A 23,901-nucleotide genomic window follows, 5' to 3' on the forward strand; every position below is an offset into this window, starting at 1 on the left:
ACAAATTAAAAAATGATTTTAAAATGCCTTAACACATTTCAGTAAGTGTTCAGTTTCTCTGTAAGTATAAATATCCTCATTGTACAAATACAGAACTGTCTGAGAAGTAGAGGTAGTGACTTACTCCAAAGTTTGAACGCTCTTTATTATATTTGCCAACTTTTCAGGGAATCCTCCCACCAGCCCCAAACTGACATGCCAAGGAAATGAAGCGTGGCTATAAAAAAGGTTGAAGGAACAGAAGTGGGGGAGTGTATATGTTTTGTTTATGATTTTGACAAATTGTAACTGAGTCAGCAGTGCATGCCCATCACAACCTTTTTGAGAATATCAGTTATGTGAGGCATAAACTGTCGTACAGATCAGAACGCTCCCAGTAGTTTGGTTTTGGTGATAACAACTCCAACCACTTGCTCAAACATTAAGGGAAAGCAAAAGGAACACACGTCACTGGCTGCTAGCTTACCGACAACAGCCTACCGTGATTCATTATTCTGGCAAACATATTAGAGATAGGAATGTTTTATTTAAAAGTTTTGTACAGTTTAGCAATATTCAGAGGTTGTGTTTCACAGGACTTCACCAGGGGCACATCACGTAGGTTTTACAAATGTATCCAAATCAATCATGAATGATTCTCTTAAGTATATAATATAAAATAATAAACTTCCTTATTTTATTATATTAAATCTGGGAGTTATTAATGAATAATATGAACCTTAGCATGTTTATTTAATTGATTCAACTATTAATATGTTATATTCCACTAATTGTAAAACATTTCTAAATACAAATACAATTCTAAAAGCAAATTATAAAATTATTTCACACTATACTCCACATGGATTAAAAAATATTATGCAATAGCTACTGGCTTTGAGGAAACACAGTCTTTTTTTTTCTTCTTCTTCATTTCTCTTTATCTCTTTCTGAGAAAAATATAAGAGGATACAATGACCTCAAAGCTTTCATCACTATGAAGTTTGGTAACTATGTTAACCTGTTCTGACTAAAATTTCCTGTGTCAAATTTTTATAAAAGAATGTGTGTGTATGAGTGTATTGAGGGCCTATTATGTCAGTTTCATGTGAATCTTTTTTTTTTTTTTTGAGATGGAGTCTTGCTCTGTTGCCAGGCTGGAGTGCAGCGGTGTGATCTTGGCTCACTGCAACCTCCACTTCCCAAGTTCAAGAGATTCCCCTGCCTCAGCCTCCTGAGTAGCTGGGACTCCAGGCACGCACCACCACACCCAGCTAACTTTTTGCATTTTAATAGAGATGGGGTTTCACCATGTTCAGGATGATCTCAAATCTCCTGACCTCGTGATCCACCTGCCTTGGCCTCCCAAAGTGCTGGGATTACAGGCATGCACCACCATGCCCAGCTAACTTTTTGTATTTTAATAGAGATGGGGTTTCACCATGTTTACCAGGATGATCTCGATCTCCTGACCTTGTGATCCACCTGCCTCGGCCTCCCAAAGTGCTGGGATTACAGGCATGAGCCACCACACCTGGCCTATTTTTTTTTTTTTTTTTTTTACATTGCTGACCATAAAATATTAATCCCAGCTTTTCCCATCTTGCAAGATGGCGGGTGAAAAAGTTGAGAAGCCAGATACTAAAGAGAAGAAACCCGAAGCCAGGAAGGCTGATGTTGGTGGCAAGGAGAAAAGGGATAAAAAGCCCAAGAAGGGGAAGCCCCACTGCAGCCGTAATCCTGTTCTTGTCGGAGGAATTGGCAGGTATTCCCCATCTGCCTGCCATGTATGCCAGAAAGGCCACGTACAAGAGGAAGTACTCAGTCGCTAAATCCAAGGTTGAAAAGAAAAAGGAGAAGGTTCTTGCAACTGTTACAAAACCAGTTAGTGGTGACAAGAACGGCGGTACCCAGGTGGTTAAACTTCGCAAAATGCCTGGGTATTATCCTACTGAAGATGTGCCTTGAAAGCTGTTGAGCCTCAGCAAAAAAAAAAACCTTCAGTCAGCACGTGAGAAAACTGCGAGCCAGCATCACCCCCGGACCACTCTGATCATCCTCAGTGGAGCCACAGGGGCAAGAGGGTGGTTTTCCTGAAGCAGCTGGCTGGTGGCTTGTTACTTGTGACTGGACCTCTGGTCCTCAATCAAGTTCCTCTATGAAGAACACCCCAGAAATTTGTCATTGCCGCCTCAACCAAAATTGATATCAGCAATGTAAAAATCCCAAAACATCTTACTGATGCTTACTTCAAGAAGCAGCAGCTGTGGAAGCCCCGACTCCAGGAAGGTGAGATCTTCCGCATAGAAATACGAGATCACAGAGCAGCACAAGACTGATCAGAAAGCTGTGGACTCACAAATTTTACCAAAAATGAAAGCCATTCCCCAGCTCCAGGGCTACCTGTGATCTGTGTTTGCCCTGACGAATGGAATGTATCCTCACAAATTGGTGTTCTAAACGTCTTGAGAACTGAATTAAATAGCTGACTACAAAAAAAAAGAAAAAGAGAAAAGATTATATTAATCCCAAAAAACCTATCAGACTTGATAATTAAAATTGCCAAATATTTCTAATCTTGTTCAGTCAGGCATTACCCACATAAGGTACTGTAATACTAATTCATGGTACTTGAAGCTACTTTGTGACTCTTTTATTAGCATAATTAATCATACGTATAGTAATTGCTTGCTCTTACTGTAAAAATAATCCATGCTTATAAGAAAATCAAGCAAGGCAGGACATAAAGTAGAAATTTAAAGTCCCACCCTGCCCAGTCACGCTAACAGTTTTATGCTCATCCTATACAGCAGACTTCCTGAGAACACAGAAACAAATTTAGTTAAAGCTGGATCTCTTACTGCTGCCTCTGCTTTTGACTCAGCAAGTGACCCTGAGCATTTAGAGAACAGAACATTCGTTCGTCACCGTAATTCATTCATTCCTTGTTTATTCATTAACTCAACAACTGTCTCTCTGCAGAATATCTACTGTTGCTACAGTGTTATCCTTGGAGATTCATCTGGGAGCATATAAGTAATTTTGCTCTATAAAATAATTTTTTAAATAATAACATCACCAAAAACATTTATGTGATAATTACTATGTACCCAGCACTAGGTTAAGCACTTTCCATTGGGTATTTTATTTAATATTCACACCAACCCTATGGGATAGGGACTATTATTATGCCTGTATTCTAGCTGAGGAAATGGGGACCTACAGAGGTGTACTGGCTTCCTCAAACCAAGGTCACTCAGCTAGTAAACCCCGGAGAACAACCCAGAGCCACCTCACTCCACAGCCTGTCCTCCCAGCCACAGAGCTATATTCCTCCTCAATGTAAGTTTCCAGTAAATAGAGAATTAAGTCTTACAGTTATTAATATGTAGTCACACATTTCAAGTGCTCAGTAGCCATTTGTGACTGGTGAGTACCTTATTACACAGCCTGATATAGAGCATTTCCATCATCTTAGAAATTTCTATTGGTCAACGCTGGTCTAGATATAAACTCACAGAGCAGGACAACATTGGGTTTAAGCAGGTAATTAACCTGATGAAAAAAAGAGAAATAATGAAAGTAGACAATTTGAGAAGAAAAGGGATTTAACAATCTGTATTTATTGGAGAAGAAGAGTTCAAGAAATACTAAATGGTAAGAGGCAGTAACTGTAATATCATTGAATTGTTATTGAGAGAAAATTATTTGTAGTTGTAATTATGTTATTGGTTGTTACACATATTGAAGTTGGAAGTTAGATGATATCAGTAATATAAATGAAAAAAACAATAGAAACCAGAAACCACCCCAGTATCTTAAGGAGACAAGGAAGACCAACTCCAGAAACCACCAGAAACCACCAACTCCAGAAACCACCCCAGAATCTTAAGGAGACAAGGAAGACCAACTCCAGAAACCACCAGAAACCACCAACTCCAGAAACCACCCCAGTATCTTAAGGAGACAAGGAAGACCAACTCCAGAAACCACCAGAAACCACCAACTCCAGAAACCACCCCAGTATCTTAAGGAGACAAGGAAGACCAACTCCAGAAACCACCAGAAACCACCAACTCCAGAAACCACCCCAGTATCTTAAGGAGACAAGGAAGACCAATTCCAGAAACCACCAGAAACCACCAACTCCAGAAACCACCCCAGTATCTTAACGAGACAAGGAAGACCAACTCCAGAAACCACCAGAAACCACCAACTCCAGAAACCACCCCAGTATCTTAAGGAGACAAGGAAGACCAACTCCAGAAACCACCAGAAACCACCAACTCCAGAAACCACCCCAGTATCTTAAGGAGACAAGGAAGACCAATTCCAGAAACCACCAGAAACCACCAACTCCAGAAACCACCCCAGTATCTTAACGAGACAAGGAAGACCAACTCCAGAAACCACCAGAAACCACCAACTCCAGAAACCACCCCAGTATCTTAAGGAGACAAGGAAGACTAAGTTGAGATGAGATCCAAAGTCTGAGAATCAGGGGAGGAAAGCTCTCAGAAGGGATGATATTGTAAAAAGCAGATGAATTAAAACAAGTCTAATGATGTGATAATGGGACAGAGAAATGAAAGAAGGAAATTTGCGTAAGGAAGCTGTAGAAATGAATGAGATTGTATTTCATAAGTGAGCTTTCAGTACAGCATGCTGCTGGTTACTTGGTTCGATGTGCTATGAATACTGTAAATGTTATAAAATGAATCGTGGAGTATAAAATGCATTTTGTTCATTTTTGCACAGCTGCCATAAGGAAATATCTGACATTAATAAAACACTGTTTCTGCCATCTAGGAACTTAAAATCTAGGGTGAGACAGGCAAATACAAAGACTCTCTTTCACTCAGCTGTCCTTTTGTCAGACATGAGGCTGTGTTCTTCACACAAATACGTGCCATGCTCACACTGTCTCTGCCCAGTAGGCGCAGAAACTCCTTGACTCACCAGTACGAGATGTTCCTAGAGGTTGTACTAAGTCCATTTATGCAAAAGTACAAAATGACTTTATTCAAGCTATCACTAACATCTTGCCGTGAGTTACTTCTGTATTATTACCTAGATTCATGAACTTTCGTAGGTGCTCACAAACAAGTCTAGTGTTAGAAACAGCACCAAGTGGAAGAAGCTGAAAGTGTGAGTAGAGGAATCTCCCTATTGTTAACCTATTTTACCAATGAGAATGTTGAGCCTCAGTTTCAGCTGCCTAAGTTCAGGCGATTAGCAGGTGCAGAAGCTGGGGTGAAGCCCTGGGTGTGCATGCCTGCAGAGCTGCTCATATGAACTGTCACACAGCCTCTTATCCACTGCATCACAAGACAGAATGGATGAAGAAGGCAGTTGTCGACCAGTGGAAAGAGCAGAAGTTTTAACCCCTATTTAGGATTGGTTCCCTGAGAAGCAGACCCTGAAGAAAGGATATGTTCATGGATTATTTGGAAAGTGTTTCCAGGAAGCACAGCCAGATGAGCTGAAGAAGTGAAACAGAGAGAGGACACTCATACCGGGTGTGTTAACGAAAACCCCAATTCTGTAACTGGGAATAAGTCCTACTGCGACATTTGGGAAATTGTGAAGACCAGTTATGAGAACTATCCACACAAAAGAGAAGTGAGATCTTTCCACTCCAACTCTTTCCTTTATTGGCTGAGGTCTACTCTCAAGACCAGAGCTCCCGTCTTTCCTGGACTGCCCCAGGCATGGGCCAAATGAACAGCCCAGGCAGAGAGTCTCAGGGTCTTGAAGTCAGAAGCCTTTGAAACAGAAAGGCTACTGTGAGAACAGTGAATGCCTAGAGGATATGCGCAGGGCATGGACAGCGCCTCTGCACCCTTGGGCAGACCTCGATAAGCTTGAATTACAGCTCTGCTGATACATGCTTTATGACTTTGGGCAAACCAGGGTCCCAACAACCCCTACACACTGGAGTTGGTGGTTATAACTGCTATGTGTCTTAATCTAGAGTGGTTCTCCGTCTCTTGTTTTCCCATAAAGTTGACTTTTATCAGAAATTAGAGCAATTTTCTGATAGGAGGTTCCATTTCATATTTGGGTCTGATTTTTTCTTCTTCAAGTTGTATTTAACATGATCTTCTATTGTCCATATTCCCTGAAAACCGGTTGCTGGATCTAAAGACTTGACTAGATCCAGGCTATTTTGGCAAGAACCCTTCATAGGAGGTGTTCTGTGCCTCATGTCACGTCACATGAAGAAACTGACCACTCAGGCCATTCCATCATCAGCTATGCTCAGATTCATCAGTGGGGTAAGGTGGTTACAGCCAGCTCACTCTGAGACTCAGAGTCGTTACTTGCAATGATGTATAAAAATAACCATATTGCTGGATTCCTATGACAACTAAATAGTATAATCAAAGCATCTAACGCAATTCCTGAATTCAGTAAGAGCTACATTCATGACAAGTATACTACATCTGGAATAAGTCCAGAGGGAGAAGAGAAGAAGTAACTTCACTTGAATGTGTACCTTGGACACAAGGACACAATTTTAAAGTGAGTTTAAAAACAGATGAGAGCCAGGCGCGGTAGCTCAGGCCTGCAATCCCAGCTCTTTGGGAGGCCGAGGCGGGCTGTCACCTGAGGTCTGGAGTTTGAGACCAGCCTGATCAACATGGAGAAACCCCACCTCTTCTAAAACTACAAAATTAGCTGGGCGTGGTGGCACATACCTGTAATCCCAGCTACTCAGGAGGCTGAGGCAGAGGAATCACTTGAACCTGGGAGGCAGAGGTTGTGGTGAGCCAAGATAGTGCCATTGTACTCCAGCCTGGGTGACAAGTAACGAAACTCCATCTCAAAAAAAACCAAAAAACAAAAAAAAAGAACAGATGAGGAAGAATTGCTTTCTGGTATGAGTTATAAAGGAGAATAAAAATACACAGTATTAAGCCCAAATCACAGCATGAATTGGGAAAGTCATAAAAGTCGAAGTGGGAAAGCTGTGATAAGGAGAGACTGTTGGAGGACTGGACACCACATTAAGCGATGGGATTTTATTCTGTAGATGATGGTGAGGTAGAAGGTGGAGCTCGGACTCTGGACTGCATTGAAGACTGAAACGGGGAAGAGGTGAAAGTACCTCCCCATAAGACACGCCCACTCCTGCCATGTCAGTTTACCATTGCCATGGCAACACCTGAAATTACCACCCCTTTCCATGACAATGACCTGGATGTTTCCACCCTGTTTCTAAAAATGTCTGCATAATCTACCCCAAGCATGTAAATATGACTGCAGAACTGCCCCTGAGCTGCACACTACTTATGGGGCAGCCCTTTCCACAAGGAGCAGTACTCCGCGGTGGCTGCACACTGCCACTTCAATAAAGGTGGCTGTTAACATCACCAGTTCGCCCTTGAATACTTTCCTGGGTGAAGCCAAGCCCCTCCCACATGAAGTCCCAATCTGGGGGCTCGCCTGCCCTGTATCAATGGAAAGCCATCAAAGGTGGAATTTTGTTTTGTCTTAGGAGTCATTTGACTTTTTGTATGTGTTTTTTTAGGAATGCTATAAAAAGGTGCCAGAGATCTTTGTTTTCCCTTCAAGACCCTCTCTCACCCTTCTCTAACTGGTTTCCTGCCCCAAGAGCCTGCAACCCATCAACAGCTTTTTTGTTCTCTGGCTTCTGTGTGGTTTTGACCACTGCGGAGCCCCAGCAGTTCGGAGAAAGGAGAGTGAGGTGAGGGCACTTCCCCTATATCCTGCCTGGCAGGGTCACTTCAAGATAGTTCTTTCTCCCTAACCAAGAAAACAGTTCTGAAGTTGAGTTCTTCATGGGACCCTCTCATTCCAGATTATAGCAACGAGTCTTTTTCTTTCAGGCCAAGGAGTTTCCCTGTTAGTAGCCTGGGGAACTCGAAAATTACAGCTTAAGACTTCCTTACACCCTGTACAGTACCTTTGTGCTTAGTCCTTTCATTAATCTCTCCTTGAATTATCTTAATTTGAGTTGCCATACATTTCCCACTACATTTATTAAGAGTACCAAAATTGGCCTCAGGAAATAGACACTCAAAAGAAGATTCGGGAATCACTTTGCTTATTTATTTTAGGATCTTAGAGGAATGAAAGTTTAGATTATCCTACCAGGAGAGAATCCCTGTCCAACCATAGTGCTGACAAAGGGAAGGGAGAACGTAGAGGCAGGATGTGTGCTAGAAAAAGGAATCTGACGACCAAGTCGTGTTCTGTGTCCAGCTACAGAGAGGGGAATGGTATCCGCTACTGCTTCTGCTGTTTTTCCTTTTCCCCTCTGCTACCTGACGTGGACAATTCAGTGATCATTAACGTTTTTACTTCAGCCACAGCTGTGACTCAACTGAGGTTACCCTATCATGATTCAGTAGCTGATGGAACTTCATGTGGCCCCTGCGATGGAGACACAGACTTTTCCTGCAAACAAAATCAGGTGCTGAGGGGCCAGGAGTGACGGTGCCAGATGTCTTGTTTGCCCCTCTGGATCCCAGGATGCTATTCTCTGTGCATTACATCAGCTGGCTCCTTTGCCTCCTGGTCTGCTTGAGTTCCTGTAGGGTCCCAGCAGCAGGTCTAAGGGAGGGATGAGAATGAGGTGACGGCATTTACTCCCCTCCTCCTACCTGGAATTTCCCTCTGGCCAGCTGCACCCCACGCTCAGGGGACACAGTTCCTATAACAGAGCGCCTCTCCACAAGACCCTCTGTTTTCAGGTTCTTTTGACAACTCACTTTCCGCTTCATGCCTGAGGATGGGTAACAGCCCCACTGTATTTCTTTTCCTTTTGCTCACCTGCACACACTGTATAAATGGTCCCTTTACTAAACCCTCTTTGATTTATCCTATTTTTTAATGTTCCATCTTTTCCCCACTGGGCCTTGCTTGAAGTAGTAACTGTAGAGTTTATGTGAAGGGTATATTGTAGAATACGGGAATTTAGAAGAAGGAGGACTGGTTTGGGATCCTTTCTCTTTCAGCAAGTATTAAGCGAGTGCCTGCCTTGTGTCTTGTGCCAAGCAGCATTCTACAGCAGTGAAGAAGAGAGGCAGAGTCCTTGCCCTCAAGCAAGTATTTCATTATGGGAGACAAATAATAAACAAGTGAACAAATAAATGTGATAACTTCAGATCACAACCTGAGCTTTTAAGGAGACACGCAGCATCACGAGACGGAGAGTGAGTTGAGCCTGTTTCAGATAGGTTGGTCCAAAAAGGCCCCACTGAGCAGATGACAGAAAAGACCTTGAGAAGGTGAAATCCACAGCATTAATTATTGATTAAACATGGAAAATAAAGGAGAAAAGAGGATAGAAGCTTATCCCAAGATTTCTGTCTGTGTAACTGCAAGAAAATGGCAGCACCTGCATTTAAAACAGATATGAAACAGGTCTGTTTTCTGGGAGGGGTTGCAAACTACACATATGTCCTGCTCCCTCTTTTTGTAAATAAACTGTCACCGAAATGCATCCACACTCATGTATTTACACATTGTCTATGGTTACTTTCACCCTACAACGGCAGAGTTGTGTAATTTCAACATTATATGTCCAGATAAGTTGAGAATACTATGTGGCCCTTTACAGAGGAGTTTGCTGACTTCTTCTCTATGACATGTTGACATAGCATCATTATTTATAAGAAACTGAGGAACAGTCAATTTCTCTAGGAATTTTCTAGCAGATAGAGTAACGGTCTGTTTAACTAAACTTTTGTGCCCTTGAGTGGGTTGGAGGAAAATTCACACTCAATCTTAATCAGTAAATGGGGAATGGGATAATCCCACTTTCTCATTTCTCAGATAAACTTGCCCAGAACTCTATTAGAGACAATCACAGGTAATAATAATGCATATTTCAAAATTGCCAAAAGAATCAATTTTTAACATTCTCACCACACACACACACACACAAAATGATTCTGGTGAGGTGATGTATACATTAATTAGCTGGATCAAATCTTTCTATAATGCATACATAGATCAAAACTTTCAACTGTACCCCATAAATACACACAATTAAAAATAAATATTTAAAAATTTAGATTCCAAAGAAAAAACAAGAAATGAAGAAATTCCCATGTGCATGATGAAGTAACAGGCAGAAAAGAAAGTTCCACCCACTGGCGCTGGGCAGAACCCCTCCATGTGAATTCTGCAGTCAAACAACTTGCAGCTCTCTGCCTGCTGCGTATTCCTCAGGTCCCCAGCCCCTTGTCCTGTTGATTCTAGCTGCTAATAACACCTAATTCACCCAACAGCATCTACATCAGAGAAGATGATTGGGATCAGAGAACCCTCCCGCACCACCCACTCTTCTGCCTCTGAAGAAGCCTCTACCACTGTCTGCAAGCTAAGACTTGCTTAAGGCCTTCCACTCCCGGAGAAGGAGCCAGAGTTTTCCCTACATGGCTCACAGTTGTAGTCAAATCTGTTGATCCACTATGACATCTACAAAGTAACTTCTTGCAAAGATGATTAACATGAGTCCCAAGGACAGCTGATGTTTGAAATCAGGTATTTTATTTCAAAATAAGACTGTGTCCACAGATTATCCCTGCTCCTATTTTAAGCCTGGAATCTAATAAACAGCACAGACTGCTCTACCATCATTTGCTGTGTTACCACTTGTTTGTATATGATTTTCTGTTACTATTTTTGGCTCCGCTTTTAGCCACAGGATTGAGTCTGAAAGCAGGCAGATATGGACTCAAGAAAGATAAATTATGGTTTAAATTTGTTCTCAAAGGGAAAAGAGCAAAACGATGTTCTCCTATTTTTTTTTTTTTTTTTTTTTTTTTTTTTTGAGACGGAGTTTCGCTCTTGTTACCCAGGCTGGAGTGCAATGGCGCAATCTTGGCTCACCGCAACCTCCGCCTCGTGGGTTCAGGCAATTCTCCTGCCTCAGCCTCCTGAGTAGCTGGGATTACAGGCACACGCCACCATGCCCACCTAATTTTTTGTATTTTCAGTAGAGCTGGTGTTTCACCATGTTGACCAGGATGGTCTCAATCTCTTGACCTCGTGATCCACCCGCCTCAGCCTCCCAAAGTGCTGGGATTACAGGCGTGAGCCACCGCGCCCGGCTGTTCTCCTATTTAAAGAGCACTCAGATCTTTGTCAATTTTGAGCAACCTAAAAAACAGGACAAATTTATAGGTATCTAGTCATAATGTTCTATGAACATACAAATGTTCTATGAACAAACGAGGTATAAACCCTCATTTGGCTCACCTTAAATACATAAATTTCAGAGCAAAATAGCTATAGAGTTTGGTGGTCGGGAGAAAGAATGCTGGACGTGGATATTAAATGATCTGTGCATAAACTGAAGCTCTGCCCTTTCCTCTATTCAACTCCAGCCAAGTCACTTAATCTCTGCAGCATGAAGTTTCCTATTTGGAAAAGAAAGTCAACGAAGTATCTTCCAGTACTAAAAATCTGTGAGTCACCATCTGTTCTAGTTTAATCCCTCACTTTATAAATGCAGAAGCTGACACACAAAGTCGAACTCTAAGGAAGCTAGTTAGTGATTCAGCTGAGTTTGGGATCAGTCTTTTGATATTATGTTTTAAATTAACTATGAGCGTGTGTGTTTTCTGAAGAGCTCAACAATACCCCTGGCCCTGGGCCTGTCTCCGTGTGAATTTCTGCATCCTTCTGTAATTAGAATTTCTGTTCTTGGGGCAGAAGGAACCACAGCGACCATACAGTGGCACCCTACTCTATTTACAAACGAGAACTTGCAAGACTTACCAACTGGAACATCAGAGCTGGGGGCACAGCTCAGTCTCTCGAACATCTAAGGGCCTGAGCTATGCTGCGGCTTGTATTGACTTTCACATCAAGTGACATTTCTCACATTTTCTTAGTAATGAATGATTTACGAAGAAAGCCAGTGATTAAACGTCATTCTTGTGTTTTCTCTAATTAAAAGTCATTTTCTGGGAGTCACTCAGTGCTTAGCATAATGACTTTATTGTGGCATTAATTTTACTGTGGAAATAAGGATTATACCAATTTCCTTAGCCTCAAAAACCATGGAATGGAAAATTCTGCTTGTGGAAGCACATGTCTGTTGGATAATTCTAAAGTAAAATTGTACTTTTAAATAGCACTGGTCTCCGTCACATGAGGCATTTCATCAAGAACACAACCACTTACTAAATTTTGTTCTTCTGAAATATAAACGGACTTTTGCAAATTTTATTCAATGGCAATGACAATCCTGTAACCAAACAATATGAACCCAGTCTACTTATTCAGGGTACTTTGTTTGATACTGTGCATAATTAAAATGAAAATGTCACTGCCCTGCAAATAAATGAAATGTTCAATAGATGATGAATTAAATACATTATGACACATTCATAAAAGGGAAGGCTATCCATCCAAAGACATATTTTAGAAAGAATGTTTATAATAGCTGAAAGTATTCATTAGTATTTTTAAAAAGGTTACAGAACTACTTGCACCCTGTGATCCCATTTTGTATGTCTGCGTGTATACAATTCTAAAAATTGATTACATTGGAAATAGCAAGTCAATTTTGAGCAAAATATTTTAATTTTTTAAGACATGATACTGTTTTTTTCTCTGATCTGGAACAATTCATTCCTGTCATTTCCTCCCCCACCTCCACTTCACTTCCACCTACTTCCCCAAAGCCACCATTTCCTTTGTCCTCATCAGATTTCATATGAATTTAAAACTGTATCATTCTGTTTCTTTTTACAATTCATGTTAAAAGCTTCGTGGTTCAATTACAGTAAGAGAATCTGGAGTCTAAAATAGATTTGTCTCTGGTATATTTTTCTACTTGATGAGGAAGTATGCTGGTCTGATGCTATAAATGAATCCATTTTTGAAATACTATAAATCATAGATCTTGCAACTGCAAGGCCAGCGTTACTTCCTTGTGTAACTGGAAAAGAGGAAACGTGCACACACATTGTCCCAGTTCCTGATCCTTGGGACTGTTTGTGCTGAAGAACTGTTAATTGCCTTGTTTCCATTTACAGAAAATGGTGTGGGGACACCCTTCCCTGCCTAGAAGAGCAATTGGCCTACAGCAAGGAAAAGAAACGTTAAAGCTTTGACTTTTTTTTTTTTTTTTTTTTTTTGAGACTATGTCTGTCTCTGTCACCCAGGCTGGAGTGCGCTCTCAGGTAAGTGTAACCTCCACCTCTGTGGCTTAGGTGATCCGCCTACCTCAGTCATCTAAGTAGCTGAGACTACAGGCATAAGCTGCCAGGACCTGCTAATTTTTTTATTTTTTGTAGAGATGGGGTTTCCCCACATTGCCCATGCTGGTCTTGAACTCCCGAACTCACGTGACCCACCTGCCTGGGCCTCCCAGAGTGCTGGGATTACAGGTATGAGCCAGCTTTGGCTTCTCTGAGTAGCTACCAGTAGAAAGCCTTGTGAGGGGCCCTGGTATTTTGTGGAAGTGGCCCAGGGAAGTGGAGTCGGATGGAGACTGACCTTGAACTTGTTAAACACGTCAGTCGAATTAAATTTAAAAGAGTTTAATTGAGCAATGAACAATTTGTGAATTGCGCAGCTCCCAGAATCACAGCGCATTCAGAGAGACTATGGTGCAGCCACGTGCTGAAAAAAAATTCATGGACAGCAAAAGGAAAGTGAGGCACAGAACGCAGAAATGAGGGACAGAGACAACGGAATCGGTTCCGCCTCAGCGTTTGCCTTATTTGAACACGGGCCGAACCGTTGGCTACATTGATTGGCCAAAACTCAGCGATTGGCATAGGTGTGGGCCATGGTCAGCTTGCACCTCCACTTCTTATAGTCACAATGTACAGAAAAACCTTCAGGTTGAACTTAAAACAGAAGGAGGCAGCTTCCGGCTAAACGTGATTTAACAAGCTGCTTGGTGTATAATTCCTGTGCTGATGCTGAACTGGCTTCCTGGAGTGCCAGCCCAGCTCTCTCGGATCTCCTCTGCTGAGCGTATGTCCTCATTCCCCAGCTGCTGGGAGTGTTGGCTGCCAGCAGCCCACACCTACTCCCCTACTCCAAGCCTCTGCCCAGTAGAGCCGAGAACGGGACCTCACTCTCTGCCGTCCTTCTACCAGAGGCCACAGCCCATGGCTGTCACTGGCTATAAAAGTGCAGCCACCATGCCTCGAGGAGGACACCCTCCAAAGTGTGATCTCATGCTCCGGAGCCCAGCCGCCTCACCCCACCCCATCTCCTGGATCAGACCAAGGACAGATTTCATCCGAGCTCGTATCCTCACCGGGCTTCGTGCCTCCCCTGCCCTACACTCTCAGTCTCTGAGAGGTTTCGACTGAAGAGCTTATCCTCAGTCATCACAGCACCCCAGTCCCTGGTGTAGGACCCATTTCTAGGGAGCCCAGACTAAAACAGGTATTTTTGGCTTGAGGAAATGATTTTACTTTCTGAACAAGTATCTGTATTGTCCTGTATCTGAGAACGAATGTCTATCTTTGAGCATATGTGTGTCTATGGGTGGCTCACTAGTTCACTGCTAGATGGTGATGACAAATTGTCCTTCTGTCCTGGCCTTGGAATGCCACAGGCCAGCCCAGAGGGCCCAGCAGAGCCCCACTACCACGGTAGCCATCTAGAATGAATAACTCTGATCCCTGTGTCCTGCTGATCATCTACAGCAGGATGGCTCTGGGGGCAAGACTAGTCCTGGGAAGGGACTGAGAACTCCTAAAGGAGAAGGTGGACAAAGATTCTGGGGATCGTGGAGTATTTCTGAAACACAACAGACAACCTGAACTCCACTCCTGTTTAATAATTTCCCCTCCCTAAAAAGCACTTCTTCCTTCTTACAGCCTGTCTAATGGTACTTACCCTTCAAGACACTACCGTGCTCATGTCCTCCATCCCTAAGTCATCAAGGAGACTCCCTGCCACAAGAACTTTCCTCTCTCCATCTTCATACAACTCTTGCTGCCTGTGCTGTTCTTTTAGCACCTCGCTTGTATTATGCATTGTTCCTGTGATCTTTATGTTCAAGCCTTTTCTCTTTAACTCCTTTAAATGTACTCAGGGATAAGGACTGTGCCTTACCCAGAATCTCCCTAAATACGCACGTGACACATACTCAGTAGATATTTATTAATCATGTTGACATGTATATTCGCTGCATGTAACTTGCTATGTGATACAGGACTTTGTGAGGCACTGCTTATTAGGATGTTTTGCTAGCCTAGGGGATTACCAAATGATTGCAGGGATTGACGAGGATTTGGTGTTTTGTTGAAAGCAGAGATACACAATTCAAGCTCAAAGTGGGCTCGGTTTTTGCAGGTAGATCCCTTGCTCTGCCCTCAGGTACAAGAGAGAATGACCTGCTTTGACATCTGTTATCCTCAAGAGATATAAGAGGGAACTGTGTGCCCACAAACAGGGATGCCTGGGAGGAGGAGGAAGGCAGTGTTTATAAGGAGAGGCTGTCTTTTTTCACAACTTTTTATTAATGGTTTGTCTCGAAAAATATGAGCTTAATTCAAGAAAACATGCTTTTGAAGTTCTTGGGTAACCGACAGACAGTGATAATGGTACTTTGTTGCCCAGCTGGATATCCTCTGAGCCACCAGAACGGCTAGCCTGCCCCAGTGCTACTAGCGAATAGAAGAAAATTGGCATGACAGAGAGGAACCGAGTCCTCCCCGGAGGTACACAAGATAGTACTTGTCCGTGACGTCACGCTCCAGAGCTGGGGCCACAGAGGATGGAATGAAGCCCTGGTCAAGCAAAGTGTTCCTGCCTGCTTCAGATGAATCCTGCCTGAAACCACCAACTAGAGGCCTGTAGACAAGGGGCTAGAGCAATCGCGATGAACAACAGAGAGCAAACAACATCCCCACCATCACAGACCTGGGGCTATCCCACTGACGCAGAGCAGTGGCGCCCAGAATTGGGGCTTAGCCCAGGAAAGTTCTTGGTTTCACACAGGAAAGAATTCAAGAGCTAGTGGTAGAAGAAAACAGTTTTACTGAGGCAACAGTGTCACAGCTTTGTGACTGCTCCAGCAGAGCAGGGCTACCCTCTAGGCAGCGTAGCAGGTCTGGGGGAGTCTGTTGTTGTTGTTGAGAGGGAGTCTCACTGTCGCCAGGCTGGAGTGCAGTGGCACGATCTTTGCTCACTGCAACCCCCGCCTCCTGGGTTCCAGCGATTCTCCTGCCTCAGCCTCCCGAGTAGCTGGGACTACAGGCGCATGTCACCACACCTGGCTAATTTTCGTATTTTTTTTTTTTTTTTTTGAGACGGAGTTTCGCTCTTGTTACCCAGGCTGGAGTGCAATGGTGCAATCTCGGCTCACTGCAACCTCCGCCTCCTGGGTTCAGGCAATTCTCCTGCCTCAGCCTCCTGAGTAGCTGGGATTACAGGCACACGCCACCATGCCCAGCTAATTTTTTGTATTAGTAGAGACGGGGTTTCACCCTGTTGACCTGGATGGTCTCGATCTCTTGACCTCGTGACTCACCTGCCTCTGCCTCCCAAAGTGCTGGGATTACAGGCGTGAGCCACTGTGCCCCGCCAATGCAGTCATTTTTATAAGCACTTTTAATTCCATGCAAAATTAAGGGGTAACTGGGTAGTTTAGAAACTTTTAGAAAAAAGATAACTTTACGGTCACTGCCATGGAAAGGGGTGATAACTTCCAGGTGTTTTCATGGCAATGGTAAACTGGCATGGTACTTGAGGGGGGCATGTCCTATGGAGAAGTCCCCATTTCAGTCTGGTCGGGAGTAAAGGCCCACCTCGTACATCAACACCACGCCCACTAAAGTGATCTTGCCTTTCTCCATCTTTCTCCTGACACTGGAGGAGCTTACAGAAGAGGGAGCAGAGCACGTTGAGTTGACTATGAGGCTGGAATTTATAAGTGGATAAGATGTTTAAAACATCATAACCAGGACCAGCTACATCATTTGCAGAGTCCAGTGCAAAATGAAAACGTCATCCCCCTTGTTCAAAAAGCAAGAAACACATACCCTTAAAAGTACTGCAATGTAGGGCTGGGTGCGGTGACTCACGCCTGTAATCCCAGCACTTTGGGAGGCCAAGGCGGGTAGATCACGAGATCAGGAGATCGAGACCATCCTGGTCAACATGGTGAAACCCCGTCTCTACTGAAAATACAAAAAATTAGCTGGGCATGGTGGCGCGTGCCTGTAATCCCAGCTACTCAGGAGGCTGAGGCAAGAGAATTGCCTGAACCCAGGAGGCGGAGGTTGAGGTGAGCCGAGATCGCGCCATGGCACTCCATCTAGCCTGGGTAACAAGAGCGAAACTCCGTCTCAAAAAACAAAAGTACTGCAATGTACCATTTTTTCCTTTCATCCACGCAGTCTCTGTCAGCCTGTGATGCTGGTTTCCCTCCTGCTGTTTAATGTCATGGTCCCTCAGGCACTGTGTAGGGGCAGGGCTGACTCTCAGAGGCTCCCGAACGAAAACGCAGGGTGCACGCTGTCCTTAGGCCTGCCAGGACTGCAGGTTCCCAGGGGTATTGCAACCTCAGCAGCAGAACACACACCCCCACCCCCAGCGAACTGCCTGCCAAACACTGCTCTGCGCGGCGGGTGCTGCTGGCCGGGGCAGGCACCTCCACAGAGACGCTGTGGGGCTCAGGCCCAATGCGACCTCTTAACGCTTCACCTCAGGCAAATTACTTAGCCCTTTTGTACCCCACGGCACTCATCATACAAAACTGTTTGAGGATTGAGGAAAGTCAAGCATATACGTTGGACTTCACCCTCCTCCTCAAAAATCTAGGCAGACTCCTTGGCCAGGATGTAAGGAATGGGGCATTCTATAATTGAGGGTAATTCAGTAATTTTCCTAAACCACAGATTGCCTGACCCTAATAGATAGTTTTTCTGGGAGTGCTGCCTACTAAGATGTAGTCTCATCCCTCTTATATGGGAATATACTGTTTACCCATCAAGGAGGTTTTGGGTTGGGGCCCAGAAGTGCTGTGACTGGCCAGAGAAGGACCTTAAAAGGGCAGGAACAGAGGAGCCCAGGATATAGACAAAATCAGAATTCTAACCAATGAAACACTTTGATAATGTCCAGGAACACAGAGGGCAAACCACGGTTATTTTGTAGATGTATGCGTGATGCACTTCATAATAAAAATCTGAGTGCAGTACAGAGTTGCTCTTACAGAAGGGTTTTCTCTTTTGCTTTAGAGAGTATTCAGTAGAAAATTTTATCTAAAGATCATAATGTATTCAAACATTTACACCTTAGACAATAAATGTCTGAGAAAGAAATCAGAACATTTGAGTCACAAATACTTACAAACAAAAAAGTAAAGTCAGTAAATCAATGCTCTTTGAAGTGTTTGAAGGAATCTTGTAAAGTACATAGTTCAAGACTGTGATTCTACACAGGTGGCTATTTAGGTTTAGTGAGGATAAGCAAATTGCCCAAACTAGGTAATGACAGAAGCAACTATAACTGAAGATGCTGCCTCTGGAGAGAGTGCATGTCCATTACTCCAAAGGATGTCAGTCATTGCAGATTGTTATTTGACATATAACTGTTGAATGTATACAAAAATCATATATATGTACATATATCTTAGATTTGTGAATGTTTTCTATCTTATATGTACATAGAATTCATGTTAACTTTTCTATTTGTTTTATATAATATATAAAGCAAAGAAATAAACATTTTTCTATCTGTATATTTATAAGAATATATATACAGTTCGCTCTCTGTATTCTCGGGTTTCACGTTCATGGATTCAACCAATTGCAAACGGAAAATATTCAAAAAAGGAAATTGCATCTGTACACATGCTGATTTTTTCTTGTCATTATCCCCTAAACAATACAGTATAACAACTATTTACATTGTATTCGGTATTATAAATCATGTAGAGATGGTTTAAAGTATACCAGAGGATGCTCATAGGTTATATGCAAATACTATACCATTCTATATGAGGGATTTGAGCAGCTATTGATCTGGGTATTCGAGGGTTACCAAGGGACAACTGTATACTACCTACATAATGTATATAAAATGGCATGCAGATGTGGCAGTTCGTTAAGTGCATATGAATTAATTTAACTCTTCATTCGCTATGGCACTGAGCACCCTGCACCTATGACATACTTGATTGACTTTAAGAAGTTAGTAAATTCAAGTCATCTTCTTTCATAGTTCATACCATGCCAGATTCACCACTTCAAGGAGCACCAAAGTGGTAGCAGAGGGCTCCCCAGTCCCCACACAGGCTCCGTCCCACCCCGTGTGCTCTGGTAAAGAAATGGAAGTCCAGAGACACTGAATGGCATGGTCATTGTCACACAACTATAAAAGCACAGATCTTCTTCATTAGAAGCACATTCTATCATCTGCAACTTTTTGTTTGAAAGATTGTCTTAGTTATCTTTTCTTAGGAAACTATTGTCTTCCCCAACTAGACTGTAATCTTCTTGAGAATAGAGGTAAAGTCTTTTTCCTTTTTGTACAGCTGCTCTGTCCACCCCAAAGTGCTTACAATAACTTGCCCATGAGATGAATTAATAAAGAGGTTCTTGTGAGTCTTGAAGAATGCAATGGTTTTAAAACCTTCTATAAAAAGGTAGAGTCAAATTCTCCTCTCCTTGAATACAAGTGGCTTTAATGGCTTGTTCCAGTAACATAAGGCAGCAGAAGCAATACTGTGTACTTTCTGAGGATAAGTTAGAAAAGGTGACACAGCTTTGGTCTAGCACTCTCTCTCTTTCTCTAAAGACACATGCCTTAGAAACTTCTTGCTGATATGCAGGAAGTACAGCTACCCTGCAGCTACAATACCACATTAGAAAGACCACATGCCATGCAGAGATAGAGACATGCCTAAGGATCCCGATGACCCAGGCCCTGGCTGTTTGAGTCTTCCCTGTGTCACCCACTAGATATGAATGAAATAATGATTCTAGTCACCAGTCTTTGAGACATTACCAGCTGAAGCTGGCTGGAGTAGATATACTGCCCAAAGCAATCTACAGATTCAATGCAATCTCTATCAAATTACCAATGTCATTTTTCACAGAATTAGAAAAAAAAAAATCCTAAAGTTCATATGGAATCGAAACAGAGCCTGGAGAGCCAAAGCAATCCTAAATAAAAACAAATCTAGAGGCATCACATAACCTGACTTCAAATTATACTACAAGGCTCTAGTAACTAAAACAACATGGTACTGGTACAAAAACAGTCACAAAGATCAATGGAACATAACAGAGGACCCAGAAATGAAGCTACACGCCTACAAGCAACTTATCTTCAACAAAGTCAGCAAAAAAAAACCAGGAACAGGATGCCCTATTCAATAAATAGTGCTGGGAAAATCGGTTAACCATATCAAGAGAATGAAACTGGGCCCCCATCTTTTACCATCTATAAAAATTAACTGAAAATGGAATAAAGACTTAAACATAAGACCTGAAACTATTGAAATCCCAGAAGAAAACCTAAGGGAAGTTATTCCGGACACTGGCGTAGGCAAAGAATTTGTGACGAACAGACCCAAAGCAAATGCAACTAAAACAAAAATAGGCAAATGGGACAATTAAACTAAAGCTTCTGCACAGCAAAAGAAATAATCAGCAGAGTAAACAAACAAGCTACAGAATGGAAGAAAATATTTGCAAATTATGCCTTTGACAAAGGACTAGTATCCAGAATTCACAAGGAAGTCAAACAATCTAGCAAGAAAAAAACAAACAAGCCCATTAAAAATGAGACAAACAACATGAACAGGCATTTCTCAGAAGAAGAAATACAAGCTGCCAATAAACTCATGAAAAAATGTTCAACATCACTCATCACCAGAGAAATGAAAATTAAAACCACAAATGAGAAGTCATCCCACACCAGTCGGAATGGCCATTACTATTAAAAAGTCAAAAAACAACAGATGTTGGCATGGATGCTGAGAAAAGAAACACTTATACACTGTAGGTAGGAATGTAAATTAGTGCAACCTCTATGAAAACAGTATGAAAGTTTTTCAGTGAACTAAAAATAGAATTACCATTAAACCTGGCAATCCCACTACTGGGTATCTACTCAGAGGAATATAAATCATTATATAAAAAGTACACCTGCACCCATATATTCATCACAGCACTATTTGCAATAGCAAAGTTATGGAAACAACCTGCCAGCAGTTGACTGGATAAAGAAAATATGATAGATTTTTTTTTTTTAATAAAAAGTGGGAGCAAGTTTTTGTTTTTTTTTTTTTACTTTAAATATGCTATATATACACCACGGAATACAATGCAGCCATAAAAACTAATGAAATCATGTTCTTTTCAGCAACATGGTTGGAGCTAGAGGCCATCATCCAAAATGAACTAACTCAGAAACAGAAAACCAAATGCCACTTGTCTCACTTATAAATGGAAGGTAAACTATGGGTACACATGGACACAAAGATGGAAATAACAGACACTGGAACCCCAAAACGGGGGGCACTGGAGGGGAGGATGGGTTGAAAAATAACCTACCAGGTCCAATGTTCACTATCTGGGTGATGAGCACACTAGAAACCCGGTTCCCACCAGTACACAATCTACCTACATAACAATCACGCACATGTGTCCCCTGAATCTAAAATAAAATAAATTTTAAAATAAAATAAATACAGATGATCCTTGAATAACCCACAGGTTAGAATAACCCCATGCACAGTCAAAAATCTGCATATAATTTTTGGCTTCCCAAAAACTTAACTACTAAGAGCCTACTGTTGACCGGAAGCCTTACTGATAACCTAAATAGTTGATAAACATAGATTTAGTATGTCACATGTATTATTTACGGTATTACTATAATAAAGTAAGCTAGAGGAAAGAAAATGTCATTAAGAAAATCAAAAGAAAATATATTTACTATTCATTAAGCGGAAATAGATCATGATAAAGCTCTTCACTCGTCTTCATGTTGAGTAGGCTGAGGAGGAGAAAGAAGAGAAGGTGATGGTCTTGCTGCTTCAGGGCTGGCAGAGGTGAAAGAAAGTCCGCATCGAAGTGTATTCACTCAGTTCGAAACCATGTTGGTCAAGAATTAACTGTACTCTGCCTACAGCACAGGACTGTCAGCAGGACCAATTAACAAGACATGTGAAGTCGTGCATTATAAATTAATCTATAAATAGCTAGCATTTAAATTCAGCTAAATTTAGAATACCTTTCAGAAGACTTTCACATCAATACATATTTAATCTGTTATTATTTCTGATGTATTTGTTCCAAAACCCATTAAAACAAATTAATTTCAAAGATCTATGTGCTACGTTTAATGAATTTGGAGGAAAATGCTCTTTCTTGAAGCAGATTAAAAAGCAGTTTTTGTTTCTTATGAAGCCTTATTTGAACCCACTGCAAGCAAGCAATAATCCACAGCAGTAGTGTTCAAAATTTGATCTCTGGTGACCCCAGGGTTCTTCCCCAGAGCTGTTTCCTTTGTGTGCATGTTTTACATCTTTACAGGAGGAAATGGCAACATATGTGCATGTGTTCCTGGGAAGGAAGGTGAGAGCATTTATTAGATTTTCAAAAGAATCCAAGACTCAGGAAACATCAAAAGCCACTGTTCTAGAGTGTAAATAGAAACAGACGAGACGTGAAATACCATCTTCTCTAATAACCGAACTGAAAATTAAACCTGCACAGCCTATGCTGGAACACCCCCAGAAATCGTGTATGCTCTGTCCTGAAGCCTCTCACTCTGTCTCTGGGAGAAATCATTTCTCCCGCATCTTTGGACAACTCTTGGTCTAAATTCCTCCACCTTCCTACAACATTTGGTCCAAATTTCACCACTTGGTATTTATCACAAGTCTAAGCTCTTATCCTCATTCTCATTCTTAAAATCTTAAAGGCAAGTGTCAGCTCTCACCTCTTCAACATTCTTCTAACCTTCTCAAAAAATGTCCTCATAAGAGTATAATATACTCAGTGTATTGCCAAGTCTGCACTGAGGGGGCTATTACTGTCCTTATCAGCCCCTTGCAGGTTTTAAAACAACCTACAGTTTAATTTACTTTAACAACTCTATTGATATGGAACTGGCAAATCTGGCATTTCCCCACACTCCTCGCTACCTACAGGATAAATAAATGGCACAAGTTTAAAGAGCTTGAGAATCTGGAATCAGCAAAGACAGCTTTAATAAATAAGGAAGTTGCCATTTTATTCTCACATCCTTAAAAAATGAAAAAGATAGAAGGGTAACTTGTAGGGTCAGATTCTGGTTGGAAACAGGGAATTGAGGACTCTCACAGGACCAGATAAGAGAGAAGTTTCCATGACTCATTTAAATATTTATTTTTTTAAAAGGAATCTCCACCAGTAGCCCTATGCAGACACATACGCAGTCTTCATAGATACACATTCACCTTAAAACCACCGCCTTAAACCATCACTACCATCATAGAACACCACACTGAAGAACTTAAATTTATCAGCTTTTGTGAGTTGAGAGGATTGTTTCCGCTGGAAAATAAGGAACATGAGATTTACATAGTTTATGAGCAACGAACAATAGCAATAGTGTGCCTGAAATAAATAAACCTTGGTAATAATAATGATGTCTCCTAGAAAAAGTATTTTAATTGAAATTAATATACACTCAAGATTCCTTTTAATTATATCTTTAATCAAACTCTTCTGTGTTATTTTTCCTTCTCTGGTGAATTTTCTTTTTTCTTTTTTTGCTTGTCTTTTCATTTCTCTGGTATTATGAATACAGCAATTTGAGGAACGCCTCAATACGTGACCACTGTTTGCTTCATGTAACACTGCCTCGTGTGTGTTCCTTTTTCCACAGGCAGAAAGGATACAGCCATGCTTCCCACTCACATTGTTTTACAAGTGGATTAAATTGCTTAGTTGGTCTTGCTGCCAA

Source organism: Aotus nancymaae, unplaced genomic scaffold, assembly GCF_030222135.1.
Source record: "Aotus nancymaae isolate 86718 unplaced genomic scaffold, 86718_ANA_hifiasm-v0.15.2.pri h1tg000108l, whole genome shotgun sequence".
Taxonomy (NCBI): Eukaryota; Metazoa; Chordata; class Mammalia; order Primates; family Aotidae; genus Aotus; species Aotus nancymaae.